The 16,391-nt window shown below is 39.0% G+C and overlaps 1 long non-coding RNA gene across 1 annotated transcript in view; it reads right to left on the reverse strand.

The window, feature by feature from the left end:
• The window catches only part of LOC308500760, a 158,203-nt gene that overhangs the window by 126,363 nt on the left and 15,449 nt on the right, over positions 1-16,391 (reverse strand). Inside the window, exon 2 of the long non-coding RNA XR_013993779.1 lies at positions 3,569-3,696. This is a non-coding gene — a long non-coding RNA (uncharacterized lncRNA). The remainder of the gene's footprint in view (positions 1-3,568; positions 3,697-16,391) is intronic.

Consider the following 16,391-nt stretch of genomic DNA (forward strand, 5'->3'; position numbering starts at 1 on the left):
AGGAGGGAGAAATAGTTTCTCATACAAAGAAAACTGACAAATAGATTCTAAACTTTATGTGGCAATGAAAATGGAAAGGACCCAGAATAGCCAAACAATGTTGAAAAAGAACAAGGTTGGAGGACTTACACTACCTGTTTTCAAAACTTACTATACAACTACAGTAAGAATAAACACACTGATCATTAAAACAGAACAGATAGTCCAAAAATATACCCAGGCATATATGTCCATTTGATTTCTTAGCACGAGGCCCAAGGTAATTCAATGGTGTTGGAACAACTGGTTGTCCATATGATAAAAAGAAAAAAGAAAAAAGAATCTTGACTCATCTCATCTTACCATATAATGAAAAACATCACCTCAACAAGCTAAAATTACACAATGTCTAAAGACATTTAAAAAAAAAAAACCTGTTTCCTTTATTGAAAATATATTTCTTCTGTAAGAAACTTTGTGTTACTATAGATTTCAAGAAAAATGGAATGAGTCATATATTGTTAACATTAATGTGACTTTAGAAGGGCATTGCAACAAAAGGTTTGAAGGCAGCCCAAGCAGTTTAAATAAAACGATCTCCTAAAAGCAGTCAACTGTATTCAGTAATGCTTTTTAAGTTCTCAAAGAACTTCATCATTTATTTTAAGCAAAGTCTAGAGAAGTTAAATTATTTTAAAAGTCTATTAAATATGTATTTATCTAAAAACTATTATCAACCACCTTTTAAAATCAAATATTAAATCACAGAGCTAAAAGTAACATAATTCCCAAGAATGATATGAGGTGTGATCACAAAATTCGGTGAATGTTTAAATAAAAAAATATTATTACAATAAAAGACACATTGCCATTAAACCCCCTCAAAATCCCCCTCACTTCAAACACACCTATCCCATCGTTCTTGCCACTTTCTGAAGTAGTTCTGGAAGTCCTCTTTCATGAGTGTCTTTAGTTGTGCTGTCATGGCTACCTCGATGTCCTGAATTAATTCAAAACGTTTACCTTTCATGGTCATTTTGACTTTGGGGAAGAGCCAGAAGTCGCTGGGTGCCAAATCTGGTGAATAAAGTGGATGAGGACACGTTGTAATGTTTTGTTTTGTTTTTCAAAGATTTTATTGGGGAAAGGGAACAGGACTTTATTGGGGAACAGTGTGTACTTCAAGGATTTTTTCCAAGTCAAGTTGTTGTCCTTTCAATCATAGTTGTGGAGGGCGCAGTTCAGATCCAGGTCCAGTTGCCATTGTTAGTTGCAGGGCGCAGCCCACCATTCCTTGCAGGAGTAGAACCAGCAAGTGGCTGACAGGACACGTTCCAACCAACTGAGCCATCTGGGAGCTCAGTGGCAGCTCAGCTCAGGGTGTTGTGTTCAATCTTAGTTGCAAGGGGCGGAGCCCACCATCCCTTGCTGGAATCAAGGAGTCAAACCAGCAACATTGTGGTTGGGAGCCCACGTTCCAACCAACTGATTCATTTGGCACTGGCCCATGTGGGAATCGAACCAGTAGCCTTCGGTGTTAGGAGCATGGAGCTCCAACCGCCTGAGCCCTGTAATGTTTTTATTTGACAGAAATTGCCATATACCAGAAGCAATGTGTGACACAAAGCATTGTCATGATGGAGGATGATGTAAAGACACTCACAAAAGAGGACTTCCAGAACTGCTTCAGAAAGTGGCAAGAATGATGGGATAAGTGTGTTGGAAGTGAGGAGGAGTATTTTGAGGGAGATTAATGGCAATGTGTCTCTTCCTGTAATAAATTTTTAAAAATTTAAACATTCACTTTTTTAATCACATTTAAAAGACAAGAAAGAGGATCAGTAAAAAATTACATCACTAAGAAGATAAAAGATCAGACCTGTTTTTTCCTCCATAAATTACCAACTCAAGGACAGTACAAATTATTTAAAGATGTGGGCAGTTCTATTCCCTCTTTCTGAATGTCTAATTCAGATAGATGTTTTCTGAAAATCTAATTATATAAAAAATTGAGAGATACGTATAATAGCCTAACAGTGAAAAAGAGACTAAATTATAGCTGTGCTGGACCATTCGATAGGAATAGTATGCAGTAAATTTTTAAATTGGTAAGTAGAAATACAGGTTCCCTTGTAAAAGCATTTCTGAGGACCCAAAATTGCTGTAATTCACACAGAAAAATTGGAAGTTATTTAAAACAAATTATTCTTAAAACCCTTTTAATTAATTCAGAATATTGCAGGCCACTGCAAAGGATTGGAAAGAAAAAACTAACGGCAATGTCTTCAAATTCTGTCTCTACCACTTACTAGCAATGCAAACTTGGGAAAATTACCTAATCTCTCTGTTCTGCAGATTTTTCAACTGTAGAATGAAGATAATATTGTCTTCTACATAGATTTATTATGAAGATTAAATGAACTAACATGTGTAAAGCACACTTAAAGTGTCTAGCACATAGTAATCATAAGTGGTAGTCATTGTCATTACAATATTATTATTTTATTGGAAAGTGCTAGAGGAAAACAGATTTTTCAAAATTAGGTACACAAAGTGGTTAGGAAGGTTAGATTGGAGTCTGATTGCAATTTTGATGCTTGACTACTGACAGCTTTCAAGCCCCTTGCCTCACATCTGAGCGTGCTAATACGTAGTAAAGTCCAAACGCTGTCTACTTTTGGTACAAGTTTAAATCACACAAGCACAGCCCACATATGGGAACCCCACTCTCTAATCACCAGAAACACCCCAAGGCAGTCTCCTGCCTGTTCTGTTCTGTCACTTGCAGATCAGGTTAGGAGTCAGCCCTGCTCTCCCCAGAAAGCCTCACTATGTGAATAAACTTTTCCATACCCACTTGGTATGTTTGTAATGTCATCAGTCTCAACATGGAATCAAATTCTGGGTGGGGTCCATCTTCCTTCTGTGCAACGTTTTCCAAAGAGAGAAGAACTAATCCAAACAAAAAGTTAATTATATAGAAAGAGTGGAAGAATGTTATGAGAAATTCAAGAAGTCAACTGAAAGATTCTGTGTGAGACACATATTATGGTATTAAATGTGCTTATGAGTATCTGAAAAGTAACTATTAAAATAAATATTTCAAAACCTTCTAAAATATGTTAGTAGCAATACAGTGAAAAACAATTAACAGGGTCTGCGTTTTTGCCTTTTCATTGGCCTCAGGATGCTATCAAAATATTCATAAAATATACTGATAAAGGCAAGAAAGTATATGGTTGGAAGAGGGGTTCTGTACTCCTATTTCTAAATCCAAGTTCCATTTTTAAAATAGTAATGTGGAATATTTTAATTAAAAAAAATTAAATAGCTTTTTTATTTCGTCCAAGTTGTGCTCTCTTCACTGGTTCTACCCAAATTTTAAATGACAAAAAATAACCTACATAAGTGTCATATTAGATCTAAAAAATAATTTTTAAAGGAAAAACCCAGAAAAAAAAGGATTGGAAAGAAATATAGAAAAATGTTAACAGAAACTATTTCTTGGTGGTAGAATTATACATAACTTATTTTTCATTTCATAGTTTTTCATAATTCCTAGATTGTCTATTAATAGCAAGTCACTTACATATCCATGCAGTTTTGTTGCTGTTGTTATTTTGTTTCATTTTCTTCACATTCAGTGTACAAATGTGAATAGGAATTGCGGGCATGGACATTGAGATGCTTGGGAATCTCAGGCCAATTTTTATCTGCCTAAAAAAAAGCACAGGAACATATACATTTACATGATCTACAATCTTCAAAATAATTATGAAGACCAACGGGAAATATCTTAATTCTGTGAATTATAGTTAGTACAGATATAAGTCAAATCTGTATTTACAGATCAATATACACTAATGTCATAATGTCTAAGTAGGCACAAAATAACTGAAGGAAGCAATAACAGAAACTGATGGTACGCTTCCCCAATGCACAAAAATGGCATATGTCCTGGAAGTTTTGATTGTATGCTCTTTGGTCTTGAGGACATTTGTAATACACAGCTATCCATCATTTATTTACTACTTTGGATTCACTACTATTGGGTTATAAATTTTAAATTATGCTTAATTCCCTCTCTTATTTTTAAAAGCAAACATCTACGCAATTACATTTTGTAATTTTCAACAAGAAAATATTACACAATATAGGGCCAAATACTTGAACAACGAAAAAGTAAAGCCACTAGACTAGGTTAGCAATAGAGAAGCCTTAGGTAAGACTGTAGTGGTGGCATGTCACACATAATTGTCAGGAACGGCAGTCTCATGGCCACAGTCCCTCCATCCTGCTCAGACACACAAGAATGGGCCTTGGGCCTGGAATATTCCTTATCTGGAATACAGCCTGTGTGGAGCTTATCACCTGGCATGGGAAAATATTTCAGTTTCAGGCTCAATGTGCTCTCCTTTGTTCTGCTTAAGTGAGAGTCTCAATGGCCCTCAGATACAGCTCCAGCATTCAGTATTTCAGACTCCACAGGGGAAGTGTTGGGTCCTTCTGCAGCACAAGAAGGGTGTGTGCAGGGCATCTGTCATGCATCAGCTGCCTTGAGGAGAGGGGGTTCGGGGGCAGGGGGTGGCCCCACTGGCCACAGAAGGCCAGCATACACTATTGGAGCTGATCTTGCACTGTCTCCTCTCTGAGTGAAAGCACTGCCGTGGTACCAGAATGCAGCAGGTAGAAGTGTTTGGACTTCTATTCCTGGTGGCTCGCATGGTGACGAGCTTTGCTCTCTCCCATGTAGCCGAAGTCTTCCCCAGAATTGTTAACCGCGCACGGTGTTCTACTTAACAGTACCGGCAAAAATAAACATGTGGGATTACATCAAACTAAAAAGTTTTTTCACAGCAAAGGAAACCATCAATAAAACAAAAAGCGATCCTACTGAATGGGAAAAGATATTTGCCAATGATATATCTGATAAGGGATTAATATCACAAATCTATAAAAAACTTACTCAACTCAACTCCAAAAAAACAAACAACCCAATTAAAAAATGGGCAGAGGACTTGAGGAGACATTTTTCTAAAAAGGACATACAGAAGGCAAGAAGACATATGAAGAAATGCTCAACCTCACTAACCATCAGAGAAATGCAAATAAAAACCACAATGAGATACCACCTCACCCCAGTCAAAATGGCTATCATCAATAAATCAACAAACAACAAATGCTGGCGCGGATGTGGAGAAAAGGGAACGCTAGTGCACTGTTGGTGGGATTGCAGATTAGTGTAGCCACTATGGAAAACAGTATGGAGGTATCTCAGGAATCTGAAGATAGAACTACCCTATGATCCAGTAATTCCACTCCTAGGCATCTACCCGGAGAAATCCAAAACTCCAATTCAAAAATCTGTATGCACTCCTATGTTTATTGCAGCACTTTACACAATAGCCAAGATATGGAAACAACCGAAATGCCCATCGGTAGATGACTGGATTAAGAAGCTGTGGTACATTTATACAATGGAGTACTACGCAGCCATAAAGAAGAAAGAAATCTTATCATTTGCAACAACATGGATGGATCTAGAGAACATTATGTTAAGTGAAATAAGTCAGAAAGAGAAAGACAAGTACCATATGATCTCACTTATATGCGGAATCTAAAGAAAAGAATATGTGTATGAACTAATCAGAAACAGTTTTGGGGACACAAAAAACCGAGAGTTGTTAGATGGGCGGCGGGGGAGGGGGTTGGGGATGGGGGGAGAGTAAAGGGATTGGGGGGCGGCTGGTGACCACAGGATGGCCTCAGGGTTTTTTGAGAATTACTTTGGGGAACTTATTCAATAGTGTTTGGGGATTTTGTTGGGTGTCCGATGGACATGTGTCCTGTTTGGGAGACCACCTCAGGGATGCTGTGGATGCCTGGTCATGGCATTGTACACCAGAGGCTGGACATTAATGAATGCCAACTATAATTTTATGTGTATAATGTGATGGCTCGGTGTGAGGTCGGGGTGGTGGTGGATGGGGGGAAGGGGGTTCACGGTGTGAGGGATGTAAAAATAAAATAAAATAAAATAAAATAAAACTATAAAAATAAATAAATAAATAAATAAACCTAGGTAGATAAATAAAAAAAAAAAAGTAATCCCTCCTCATTTTGTCTATTTCACTAATTTTTCTAACTACCCTAGTGGTCCTCAAAGTGAGGTCCATGTTCATTCAGAGTTCCTAAAACCCTTTCACGGGGTTCACAATGTCAAAACTACTTTCATAAGAACATTAAGATGCTGTTTGCCATTTTGGCTATGTTGATATTGTACTGATGATGCAAAATCAAAGGTGGTGAAACTGCTAGAACCTCAGTACAAATCAGGCAGTGGCACCACATGGTAAGAGCAGTCCTTGTATTCTTTACCACTGTGCGCTTCTAGTAAACAGACTGCAGGCTTGTCAAGACGTGTAGAAAATTATGGACATGAGTTCAAAAACAGATGAAGAGACAATCCAATGCATACATTAGAAAATCATTTTTATTCCCACATACTTTGATCATACCGAATTATATCAAACTGCCTGAAATTATGCAAGTTATAAGAGGCTAATCATAACCAGTTGCACCAAAAAACATAGGTGCCACAACAGTTACACACAAAATACAATTTGCTGAATTTCATTTAAGATGACCAGATAAGAAGAGCAAAAACTAAAAAGAAGTGCCTTAAATTTACCAGTATGCTCCAAGTCTTACCATGCAGCAACTTAAATAAGTTAATATAATGAGACGTGTCCTGCGATTTCTTCCATGTTCACCTTCACAGAAAAGCAAACGTTGTGGACACTAAAAAAACAGTATGATGGCTGATTTCTTTCCTTTATGACAAGATTCCACCACCGTAATCATTTTGTGTCAAGAATACTTTTTCCATGTCAAGCAGTGATGATTACTTTTACCTTTAAGTCTTTAATCCATTTTGTAAAATGTAAACTCTTTCCATTAAGTTCTACGCAGTCATATCTCAATTACAATAGTAACTTGTAAATCGAAAATGTCTCTTTTGACATTTGCAATGTCACTGAAGCACAGCTTTGGTCTAAAATATCAAGCTACAAAAAAGGCTTCTTCCATCACATGTTAAGAGATGAGCTCTACTGTCATTTCTTCCTTCTTTTCTGCCTTTTATCAGTTCTCTATTTTGAAACTACTTTGGACACTGAATGCTACCAAGATTCTGAGGTTTTATACTGAAACTTTAAACCAACAGCTATAAAGTGCTCAAATGGATCTTTTTATCCTTCCCACCTGATTTGAGCATGGAGGACATTAGCCACAAGAAAGAATGGCCCTTTAGCAGGAATTGCCCAGCTTCTTCAGTGGACTTGCCTCTCGTGTGTAGGCACATGAAGACCATCACCATGACCACCTGGGATTAGGATGTGCACACAGAATTTGGGTTTGGGAGCACTCTGTATAATGATAACAGAAAAGGCATCCTTCCAAGATTTTCTTTGTTTTCTGAATAATCTCCATTCTAAAGCTGTTGAAGTTTTCATCTGAGTTGGTATTCATTTCTGGTTCAAAACTATAATGGCATCTATCCTTTAAAATGAAATTAAAATGTGGTTCTAGGGGTGCTCTTTGTGTTGCTAGTAAACTGGCAAAGCCTGTGCTCATATACCTCTAATGAAACTATTTCTGCCAGCTTGCAATTTGAGCTTCAAAGCCTTCCCCCAGGAAAGAAAAAGAACTGGACATTATGCTTTCCTTTGATAAATGTCAGGGTCGCATGAAATGTACTGGAATTTATATTTGAATTCATTAATTTAATAATATAGACCTACAAATAGCAAAAAAAAAAAATAGAAAAGAATGTATAAAAAGGCATTTTAAAGGGTTGATGTTAAATCCTTATTTTTCTTCGATTTTCATTGAGATATAATTGACATACAAAAGGGCTGGTGTTAACTCCACTACAAGGCATAAAATTGTTTAAATAAGCTATTATAATATGACAGAAATAATGTTGCTGCCTATATGTTCATTTAATCTATGACAATGGAAGCAAGACTTTACATTAGAATAGACAGTACATTTAATAAATGGTGCTGGGAAAACTGGACAGATACATGCAAAAAAGTGAAACTGGACCATCTTCTTATGCCATATACAAGAATAAATTCAAAATGGATTAAAGACTTAAACGTAAGACCCGAAACTATAGAACCCCTAGAATATAGGAAGTAAATTAACAGACATTACCGTTGGTAATATTTTTACTAAAATATCCCCTCGGGCAAGGGAAGCAAAATAAAAAATAAAGATGGACTACATCAAACTAAAAAGTTTTCTTCACAAAGGAAACCATCAATAAAACAAAAAGGCATCCTACTGAATGAAAGAAGGTATTTGCCAATGATATATCTGATAAAGCGTTAATATCCAAAATTTATAAAATACTCATACAACTCAACACAAAAAACAACAACAAACAATCCAATTAAAAAATGGGGAGAGCACATGAAGAGACAATTCTCTAAAGAGGACATACAGATGGCCAATAGACGTAAGAAAAAATGCTCAACCTCACTAATCATCAGAGAAATGCAAATAAAAACCACAATGAGATATCACCTCACCCCAGTCAGAATGGCTGTCATCAATAAATCAACAAACAACAAGTGCTGGCGCGGATGTGGAGAAAAGGGAACCCTCGTGCACTATTGGTGGGATTGCAGATTGGTGCAGCCACTATGGAAAACAGTGTGGAGGTTTCTCAAAAAATTGAAAATGGAACTACCTTATGATCCAGCAATTCCACTCCTAGGCATCTATTCAAAGAAATCCAAAACTCCAATTCAAAACACATATGCATCCCGATGTTCATTGCAGCACTTTACACAATAGCCAAGACATGGAAACAACCGAAATGCCCATTGATTGATGACTGGATAAAGAAACTGTGGTACATTTGTACAATGGAGTATTACTCAGTCATAAAAAAGAATGAAATCTTACCATTTGCAACAACATGGATGGACCTAGAGAACATTATGCTAAGTGAAATAAGTCAGACTGAGAAAGACAAATACCATATCATCTCACTTATACTCGTATGTGGGATCTAAAGAACAGAATGAGCAAACAAAACAGAAATAGACTCAGAGATAATAGGAAAAAAATGATGGTTACAAGATGGGAGGGGGTGGAAATGGGGGAAAAAGTGAAGGAATTAGAAAGCACAAAGTAGTAGTTACAATATATTCACGGAGATATAAAATACAGTATAGGGAATATAATCAATAATATTTTAAAGACTATATGGGGTGCCAGATGGACAGTTGTTTTATTAAGGGGATAACTTCATAGACGGTGTAGATACCTGACCAATGTGCTATACACCTGAAGCTGAAGTAGAATAATTAACTATAAACACACACACACACACACACACACACACACACACACACACACTGTGTGCCAAAAAAAATGTACATGAATTTTAAGAAAGGAAAAACCTTTATTAAACTTGTAATACTCAATATAAGTCGTGTATACATTTTTTTGGCATCCCCAGTATATTCACAAGATGTAAAATACAGTATAGGGAATATAGTCAATGGAATTGTAACAGCCATATATGGTGTCAGAGGGATAGTAGACTGGGAGGGGCTTACCACTTTGTGAGGGTGTAAATGTCTATTACATTGCTTTGTACACCTGGAACTAAAAAAAATAAAAATAAAAAAAAATAAAAGAGAGAATACTACTTCAATTATATCTAGTTATCTATGACTCCTTCCACTAATACAAAGACAATCCCCCACACACACTTACAACATCTAGAGGTCTACCTCACAAATTTGCTAGTTGAGATTTTTTTTAATAGACTATTTTTTAAAGCAGTTTTAGGTTTATAGAAAAACTGAGCAAAACATACAGTGTTACCATATACTCTCTCACCCCACCGTCCTCAGCTCCCTTATTATTAACATCCTATATTGGTGTGGCACATTGGTTACAATTAACGACCAATATTGACACATTATTAACTAACAGTGTACATTCAGGTTCATGCTTGGTCTTGTACATTCTGGGGTCTGGAAAAATGTATAATGATATGTATCCATCATTACAATATCATACAGAGTATTTTCACTGCCCTAAACTCCAGCACCTACTCATCCCTCCCTCCCCCTGTATCCTGGCAACCACTGATCTTTTTACTGTCTCCACCATTTTGCCTTTTACAAAATGTCATATAGTTGGAATCATACAGTATGAAGCCTTTACAGACTCCTTTCACTTAGCAATACAGACTAAGATTCCTCCATGTCTTTTCATGGTTTCAAGTTCATTTCTTTCTATCACTGAATAGTATTCCATTGTATGGATGTACCACAGTTTGCTTATCCATTCACCTATTGAAGAACATAACACACAGAGGTTTATTTCGCAAATTGCTGTGTTTTCAATTGCAATTTTAAAAATTTTAATACAAAGTGCTTTGACTTCTAGGCAAATATTTTACTTGAAAAATTAAATCATCTTTCCCTAAACTTCAAAAAGCTTCTAAAGTCATTGAGAAATGACATACACATCAACATTCTAGTTTGACTGGTGATGTGGAGGCCTATAGAATATTAAACCCTCTAGAGTACATCGGTAGAGTACTTTGTAACAAAATGTAAAGTTGAGGGATATTCTTCAAAGAGGAATTACTGAGTCAAGTGGCATTTACATCTGTAAGGATCCTGAGGCACATTACTAAACTCACTCCTACCATCAGTGCATAAGCAAGCCCATTCCACTCAATTTTGGCCAGCACTGAGCACAGGACTATATATAAGAACCTGAAATACCTTTTATTAAATTTATTGGGGTGACAATGGTTAGTAAAATTACATAGGTTTCAAGTTCTATAATACTTCATCTATGTATCACATTGTGTGTTCACCATCCAGAGTCAATTCTCCTTCTGTCACTATATATTTGATCCCCTTTACTCTTTTCTACCACCCGATCTTCCCTCCTGACCCTCTAGGAACCACTGAACTGTTGTCTGTGCCTATGAATTTTTGCATCTTTGTCTCGTTCATTTATTGCTTTCGGTTTTATATCCCACATATGCATGAAGTCATATGGTTCTTGACATTTTCTGTCTTGACTTATTTCACTTAGTATGATAATCTCAAGATCCACCCATGTTGTCGCAAATGTCAGTATTTCATCTTATGGCAGAGTAGTAACCCATTGTGTATACATACCACATCTGCTTTATCCAGTCATCTATCGAGGACACTTTGGTTGTTTCCATGTCTTGGCCATTGTAAATAATGCTGCAATGAACATCAGAGCACATATATCATACAATGGAGAAAAGACAGCCTCTTCAGTAAGTGGTGCTGGGAAAACTGGAAAGCCACGTGCAAAATAATGAAACTGGACTGCTATCTGTCACCATGTACCAAAATTAATTCAAAATGGATCAAAAATTTTAAAGCATAAGACCTGACACAATAAACTGCATAGAAGCAAGCATAGGTACTAAACTTATGAACCTTGGGTTCAGAGAGGATTTTATGAATTTGATCTGAAAGGCAAGTGAAGTAAAAGCAACAATAAATGAATGAGACAATATCAAACTAAAAAGCTTCTACACAGCAAAAGAAACCATCAACAAAACAAACAGGCAACCAACTGAATCAAAGAAGTTATTTGCAAACAATGCCTCCAATAAGGGGTAATATCCAAAATATATAAGGAACTCATACGGTTCAACAACAACAATAATAAAACAATCCAATTAAAAATGGGCAGAAGACCTGAATAGACACTTCTCCCAAGACATACAAACGGCCAACAGATATATGAAAAAATGCTCAACTTCACTAGCTATTAGGGAAATGCAAATCAAAACCACAGTGAGATATCACTCACCCCAGTCAGAATGGCTATCATCAACAAGACAAGGAATAACAAGTGTTGGAGAGGCTGTGGAGTAAAAGGAACCCTCACACACTGGTGATGGGAACGTAAATTGGTACAATCACTATGGAAAACAGTATGGCGGTTCCTCAAAAACTTAAGAATAGAATTACCATATGACTTCGTAATCCCTCTCCTGAGTATCCACCCAAAAAAATTCTGTAAACATTTATCTGTAGAGAACCTGAAATTTGAAAAAGCAAAACTCTGTAGTAATTTGATTTTAAAGAATTGCAGATGGGGGGGAAGAGAAAACAAAACAGGCTTTGGTATTCAACTAGCTCCACTCCTTCATTTTAGTTGAGGACAGATAAAACAACTCACCCAAGGTCACATGTGTTACTTAGCTGAACAGTTAAGGAAATTGTTAAATGACTCCTAATGCTTTATGTAGACTTAATATTTTTTTCCCAATAGCATATAAGTGACAGTGCTTATTGCCAACCACCTTAAAATAAGCGCGGCCTTTAAAACCTTGCCTATACTCCTCTTCTCCATCTATCCTCTTTCCCAGAGCATAAGTAAGCTCTTTCAATTTCATTGCTTAAAAGGCCATGCACATACCATGTCTCCAAATTTTCTATCTCCAGCCCTATTCTCACTACCAAACTCCAGACCTATCTATCCAACTGCCTATTTAATATCTACCATTAGACATTCACAGGCATTGCAGTGTGAAGAATTCCACAAACCCACTCACTAGCAAAACTGGTAAAAAGTATTTTTAAAACAATCATTTAAAGCCTCCGTAAATTATCCTAATGGCATACAGCGAATAAATAAACATTTATTCAAAATCTACTACAATTTGGTAAAATCAGTGAGACTCTGTGGTATTTGAATGGAGACCTGCTACTTCCTTCTCACCCTCCCAACTTAGAGGCAGAAACTCCACCCCAACTGGTGTAGCCCAAAACACAGGGCTCTTTCTCCCCCCGCTCCCAGTCAGAGGGCTAGTTTCGAGGGAAGTCAACATTTCTCATTCTGCCTCCAGCTCCCTGTTGTTAAGACTAAGTGCTAGGAGAATGCAGCCAAGAGGTGAGACTCTCTTCTTTGGCCCAGCTCCCATTTGTGGGGTAAGGCTTTACCTTGAGTGTGGCACTAATGAGAATAACTGCCTTGCCATGGCTCCTAAGGCAGATGGCCTGGGAAAAGCAAGCAGAGAGGACCTGAGGCTACTGTTGTCACATTCCAGTGAGCACTTAGCTCTTAAAACCAGGTGTCACTCAGGGAGAAGCATGCCATTGTCCCTACTCCCAGCTCCACAGTCCTACATTAAAGATTGGCCAGGAGGGTGCAGTAGGCTGTAACACAGATAGCTCCTAATCTCTTCCCAAAAGAACTAACTTCATTTGCAACAAAGTGTAGGAAATTCAAGCATACAGATGCTCTCAAAAACACAAGATGTGGCGAAAAACAACTGAGGAACTTGGTAGAATCATTAAGCATATAGGCTAAACTGAAGGCCAGCTAGTTTCTTTAGAGAGAACCAAGGAAAAAGACTGCTGGTTGGAACCCACCAGGGGTTAGATCAAATTTCAAATACTAACCTCAGAAACTATCCTTTCAAATGAGTCTGAATTTGATTGGTTTAGTCTGTGGAGCAATTTATGCCCTAGGGTAATGTTGAGCAGATCTTGGGGTGCCCAGGGCATTTCACTGAGCTACCCAGGCCCATTACTGGTGGCAGCAAGCCTCAAATCACAGTGTGGCCACTCCCACGCACCTCCAGGTCCAGCACAGACAGCAACCAAACACGGATGTCTTAGTAGCACCTACAGGTAGCCCTGGGCCAGTCCCAGGCAGTGACTGACCTTGGCCTGTACAGCAGCCCCTCTCAAGAGCGCCCAGAACCAACACACCCAGTGGATGGCATCAGACCACAACAGAACACCACCCAATTAGCTCCCAAGCAGCACACCCAAAGGGTGGTTGTGGCACCTGCCACAACCCAGAGGTCACTGGGGAGGATCCTGCTCCCTGGGTCAGCCCACTACAGCAGCTCATATGCTGTGGGAAAGGGCAACCCTCAAAGCCAGTAAACCTGAGGGTCAATCCCACCCACTGATGTGCCAACATGAATCAAGACCCACTTACAACAGGAGAGTACACACAACTCACACAAGAGACATTCCTGGAACACCTGGCTCAGGAGATCAGGGAGATGGCATCACTGGGCGCAACAGGACACCTACTACATAAGGCCACAATATTGACTGGCAGACCTAGCAAGTCTACCTAATATATAGAAAGAAAAATAAGAATACAGAGCTAGCCAAACTGAGGAAACAAAGACACATGTCCCAAATGAAAGTACAGGAGAAAACACAAGAAAAAGAACTAAATGAAAAGGAGGCAAGCAATCTAACAGATACAGAATTCAAAACAATGTCTATAAGGATGCTCAAGGAACTCAGTAAGAACTTCACCAAAATGAAGGTAAGCATTAAAAAGGACACAGAGGGCCGGCCCGGTGGCTCAGGAGGTAGAGCTCCATGCTCCGAACTCCGAAGGCTGATGGTTTGATTCCCACATGGGCCAGTGGGCTCTCAACCACAAGGTTCCCAGTTCAATTCCTTGACAACTGCAAGGGATGGTGGGCTGTGCCCCCTGCAACTAAAATTGAACACAGTACCTTGAACTGAGCTCCCGGATGACTCAGTTGGTTGGAGTGCGACCTCTCAACCACAAGGTTACCGGTTCAACTCCCACAAGGGATGGTGGGCTGTGCCCCCTGCAACTAGAAAACGGTAAGTGGACCTGGCGCTGAGCTGCACCCTCCACAACTAGGACTGAAAGGGCAACAACTTGAAGCTGAATGGCACCCTCCACAACTAAAATTGAAAGGACAACAACTTGACTTGGAAAACAGTCCTGGAAGTACACACTGTCCCCCAAAAAGTCCTGTTCCCCTTCTACAATAAAATCTTTAAATAATAATAATAATAAAATAAAAAATAAATAAAAGGGACAAATAAACCATAAAAAAGAACTAGTAAGAAATGAAGAATACAATAACTGAAATAAAGAATATACTAGAAGGAATCAATAGCAAATTAACACTAGAAGGAATCAATAGCAAATTAGATGATGCACAGGATTCAATCAACGATTTGGAAGATAAGGTAGCAGAAAATATCCAATCGGAACAGCAAAAACAAAAAGAACCCAAAAAAATGAGGAGTTTAAGGGACACCTGGGACTACATCAAGCATAACATTCGCATAATAGGCGTACCACAAGAAGAGAAAGAGTAATTAAAAAACTACTTCAAGAAATAATGATGGAAAACTTCCCTAACCTGACAAAAGAAACAGACATACAAGTCCAGGGAGTGCAGAATGTCCCAAATAAGAGGAACTGAAGAGGTCCATACCAAGACAGATCATAATTAAAATGCCAAAGGTTAAAGACAAAGATAGAATCTTAAAAGCAGCAAGAGAAAGGCAGCTAGCTATATACAAGAGATGACACTGTCCCATGACACTGTCAGTTGATTTCTCAACAGGAATTTTGCAGGCCAGAAGGGATTGAAATGAAACATTCAAAGAGGAGACGTCATCAAAATGGCGGCGTGAGCCTTTAGAAATCTCCCCTGGAATTTACAACAAATTAGACAATTACTCCACAAAGGACTCCCTGCACAGCAGACAGCCAAGACGAAGAGGTTCACTAATGAATTCACCTAAAGGTGGGCGAATCGCGTGAGCGGGGAGGAGGGAAGGGAGAAGTGCGGTGACGGAGCCACATGGGCGCAGGACGCAGACCTAGCTCAGTGATCCAAGCTTTCTGCATCCCAGAAGTACTGCAGCTGCGGGAGAGGGAAGAACTCGGACTGCTAGGGCTCCGTTTATGGCGCACAGGGCTGACGGGATAGCATATAACACGGCTGAACCCAACCCTCACGGCAGGGACCTCAGAGCAAAGACTGAGGGAAGAAGGCTGAAATGGTGGTTTAAGCCCTCCTTCCGCAGAGACAGAAGCCTTAGGCACTAAGACTAGCCGCCCCCTCTCAGCACTCCCAGAGCTCACTCAGCCACCACCTGCCCAGTATTAGAAGAAGAACAGTGTCGGAAGAAGTAGAAGTAGCAGTGTCGGATCAAAAGAACAGAATATTTGCAGTTCTGAGAACTGTGGTCCGCAGACACAGATTCACAGCCCAACTAGTTCCGGCTAAGGGGAGGGAGCTATGGAAGCAGGACCGGCTGTGGTGGTGGTAGCTGCCATTGCTCTGGGCCACCTCTCACAACTCACCCCTACCCCGGCCCCACCTATCTGGGCGGATCCCTGCAGGAGTAAACAGAACTGCTGAAACATAGGGGCTCTGAATCTGGTGCAGGAGGACCTTTGGAACTTCAAAAGCTCTCTGCATCCCCAGGAACGCGGTGCCCTATGATGCAGGCGAACTGTTAACAAAGGAGAAGCCCGCCTTCCAGGAATCCCCCCATTGTTGGAGAAGCTGGAAT

This window comes from Rhinolophus hipposideros (assembly GCF_964194185.1).
Source record: "Rhinolophus hipposideros genome assembly, chromosome: 8".
Lineage (NCBI taxonomy): Eukaryota > Metazoa > Chordata > Mammalia > Chiroptera > Rhinolophidae > Rhinolophus > Rhinolophus hipposideros.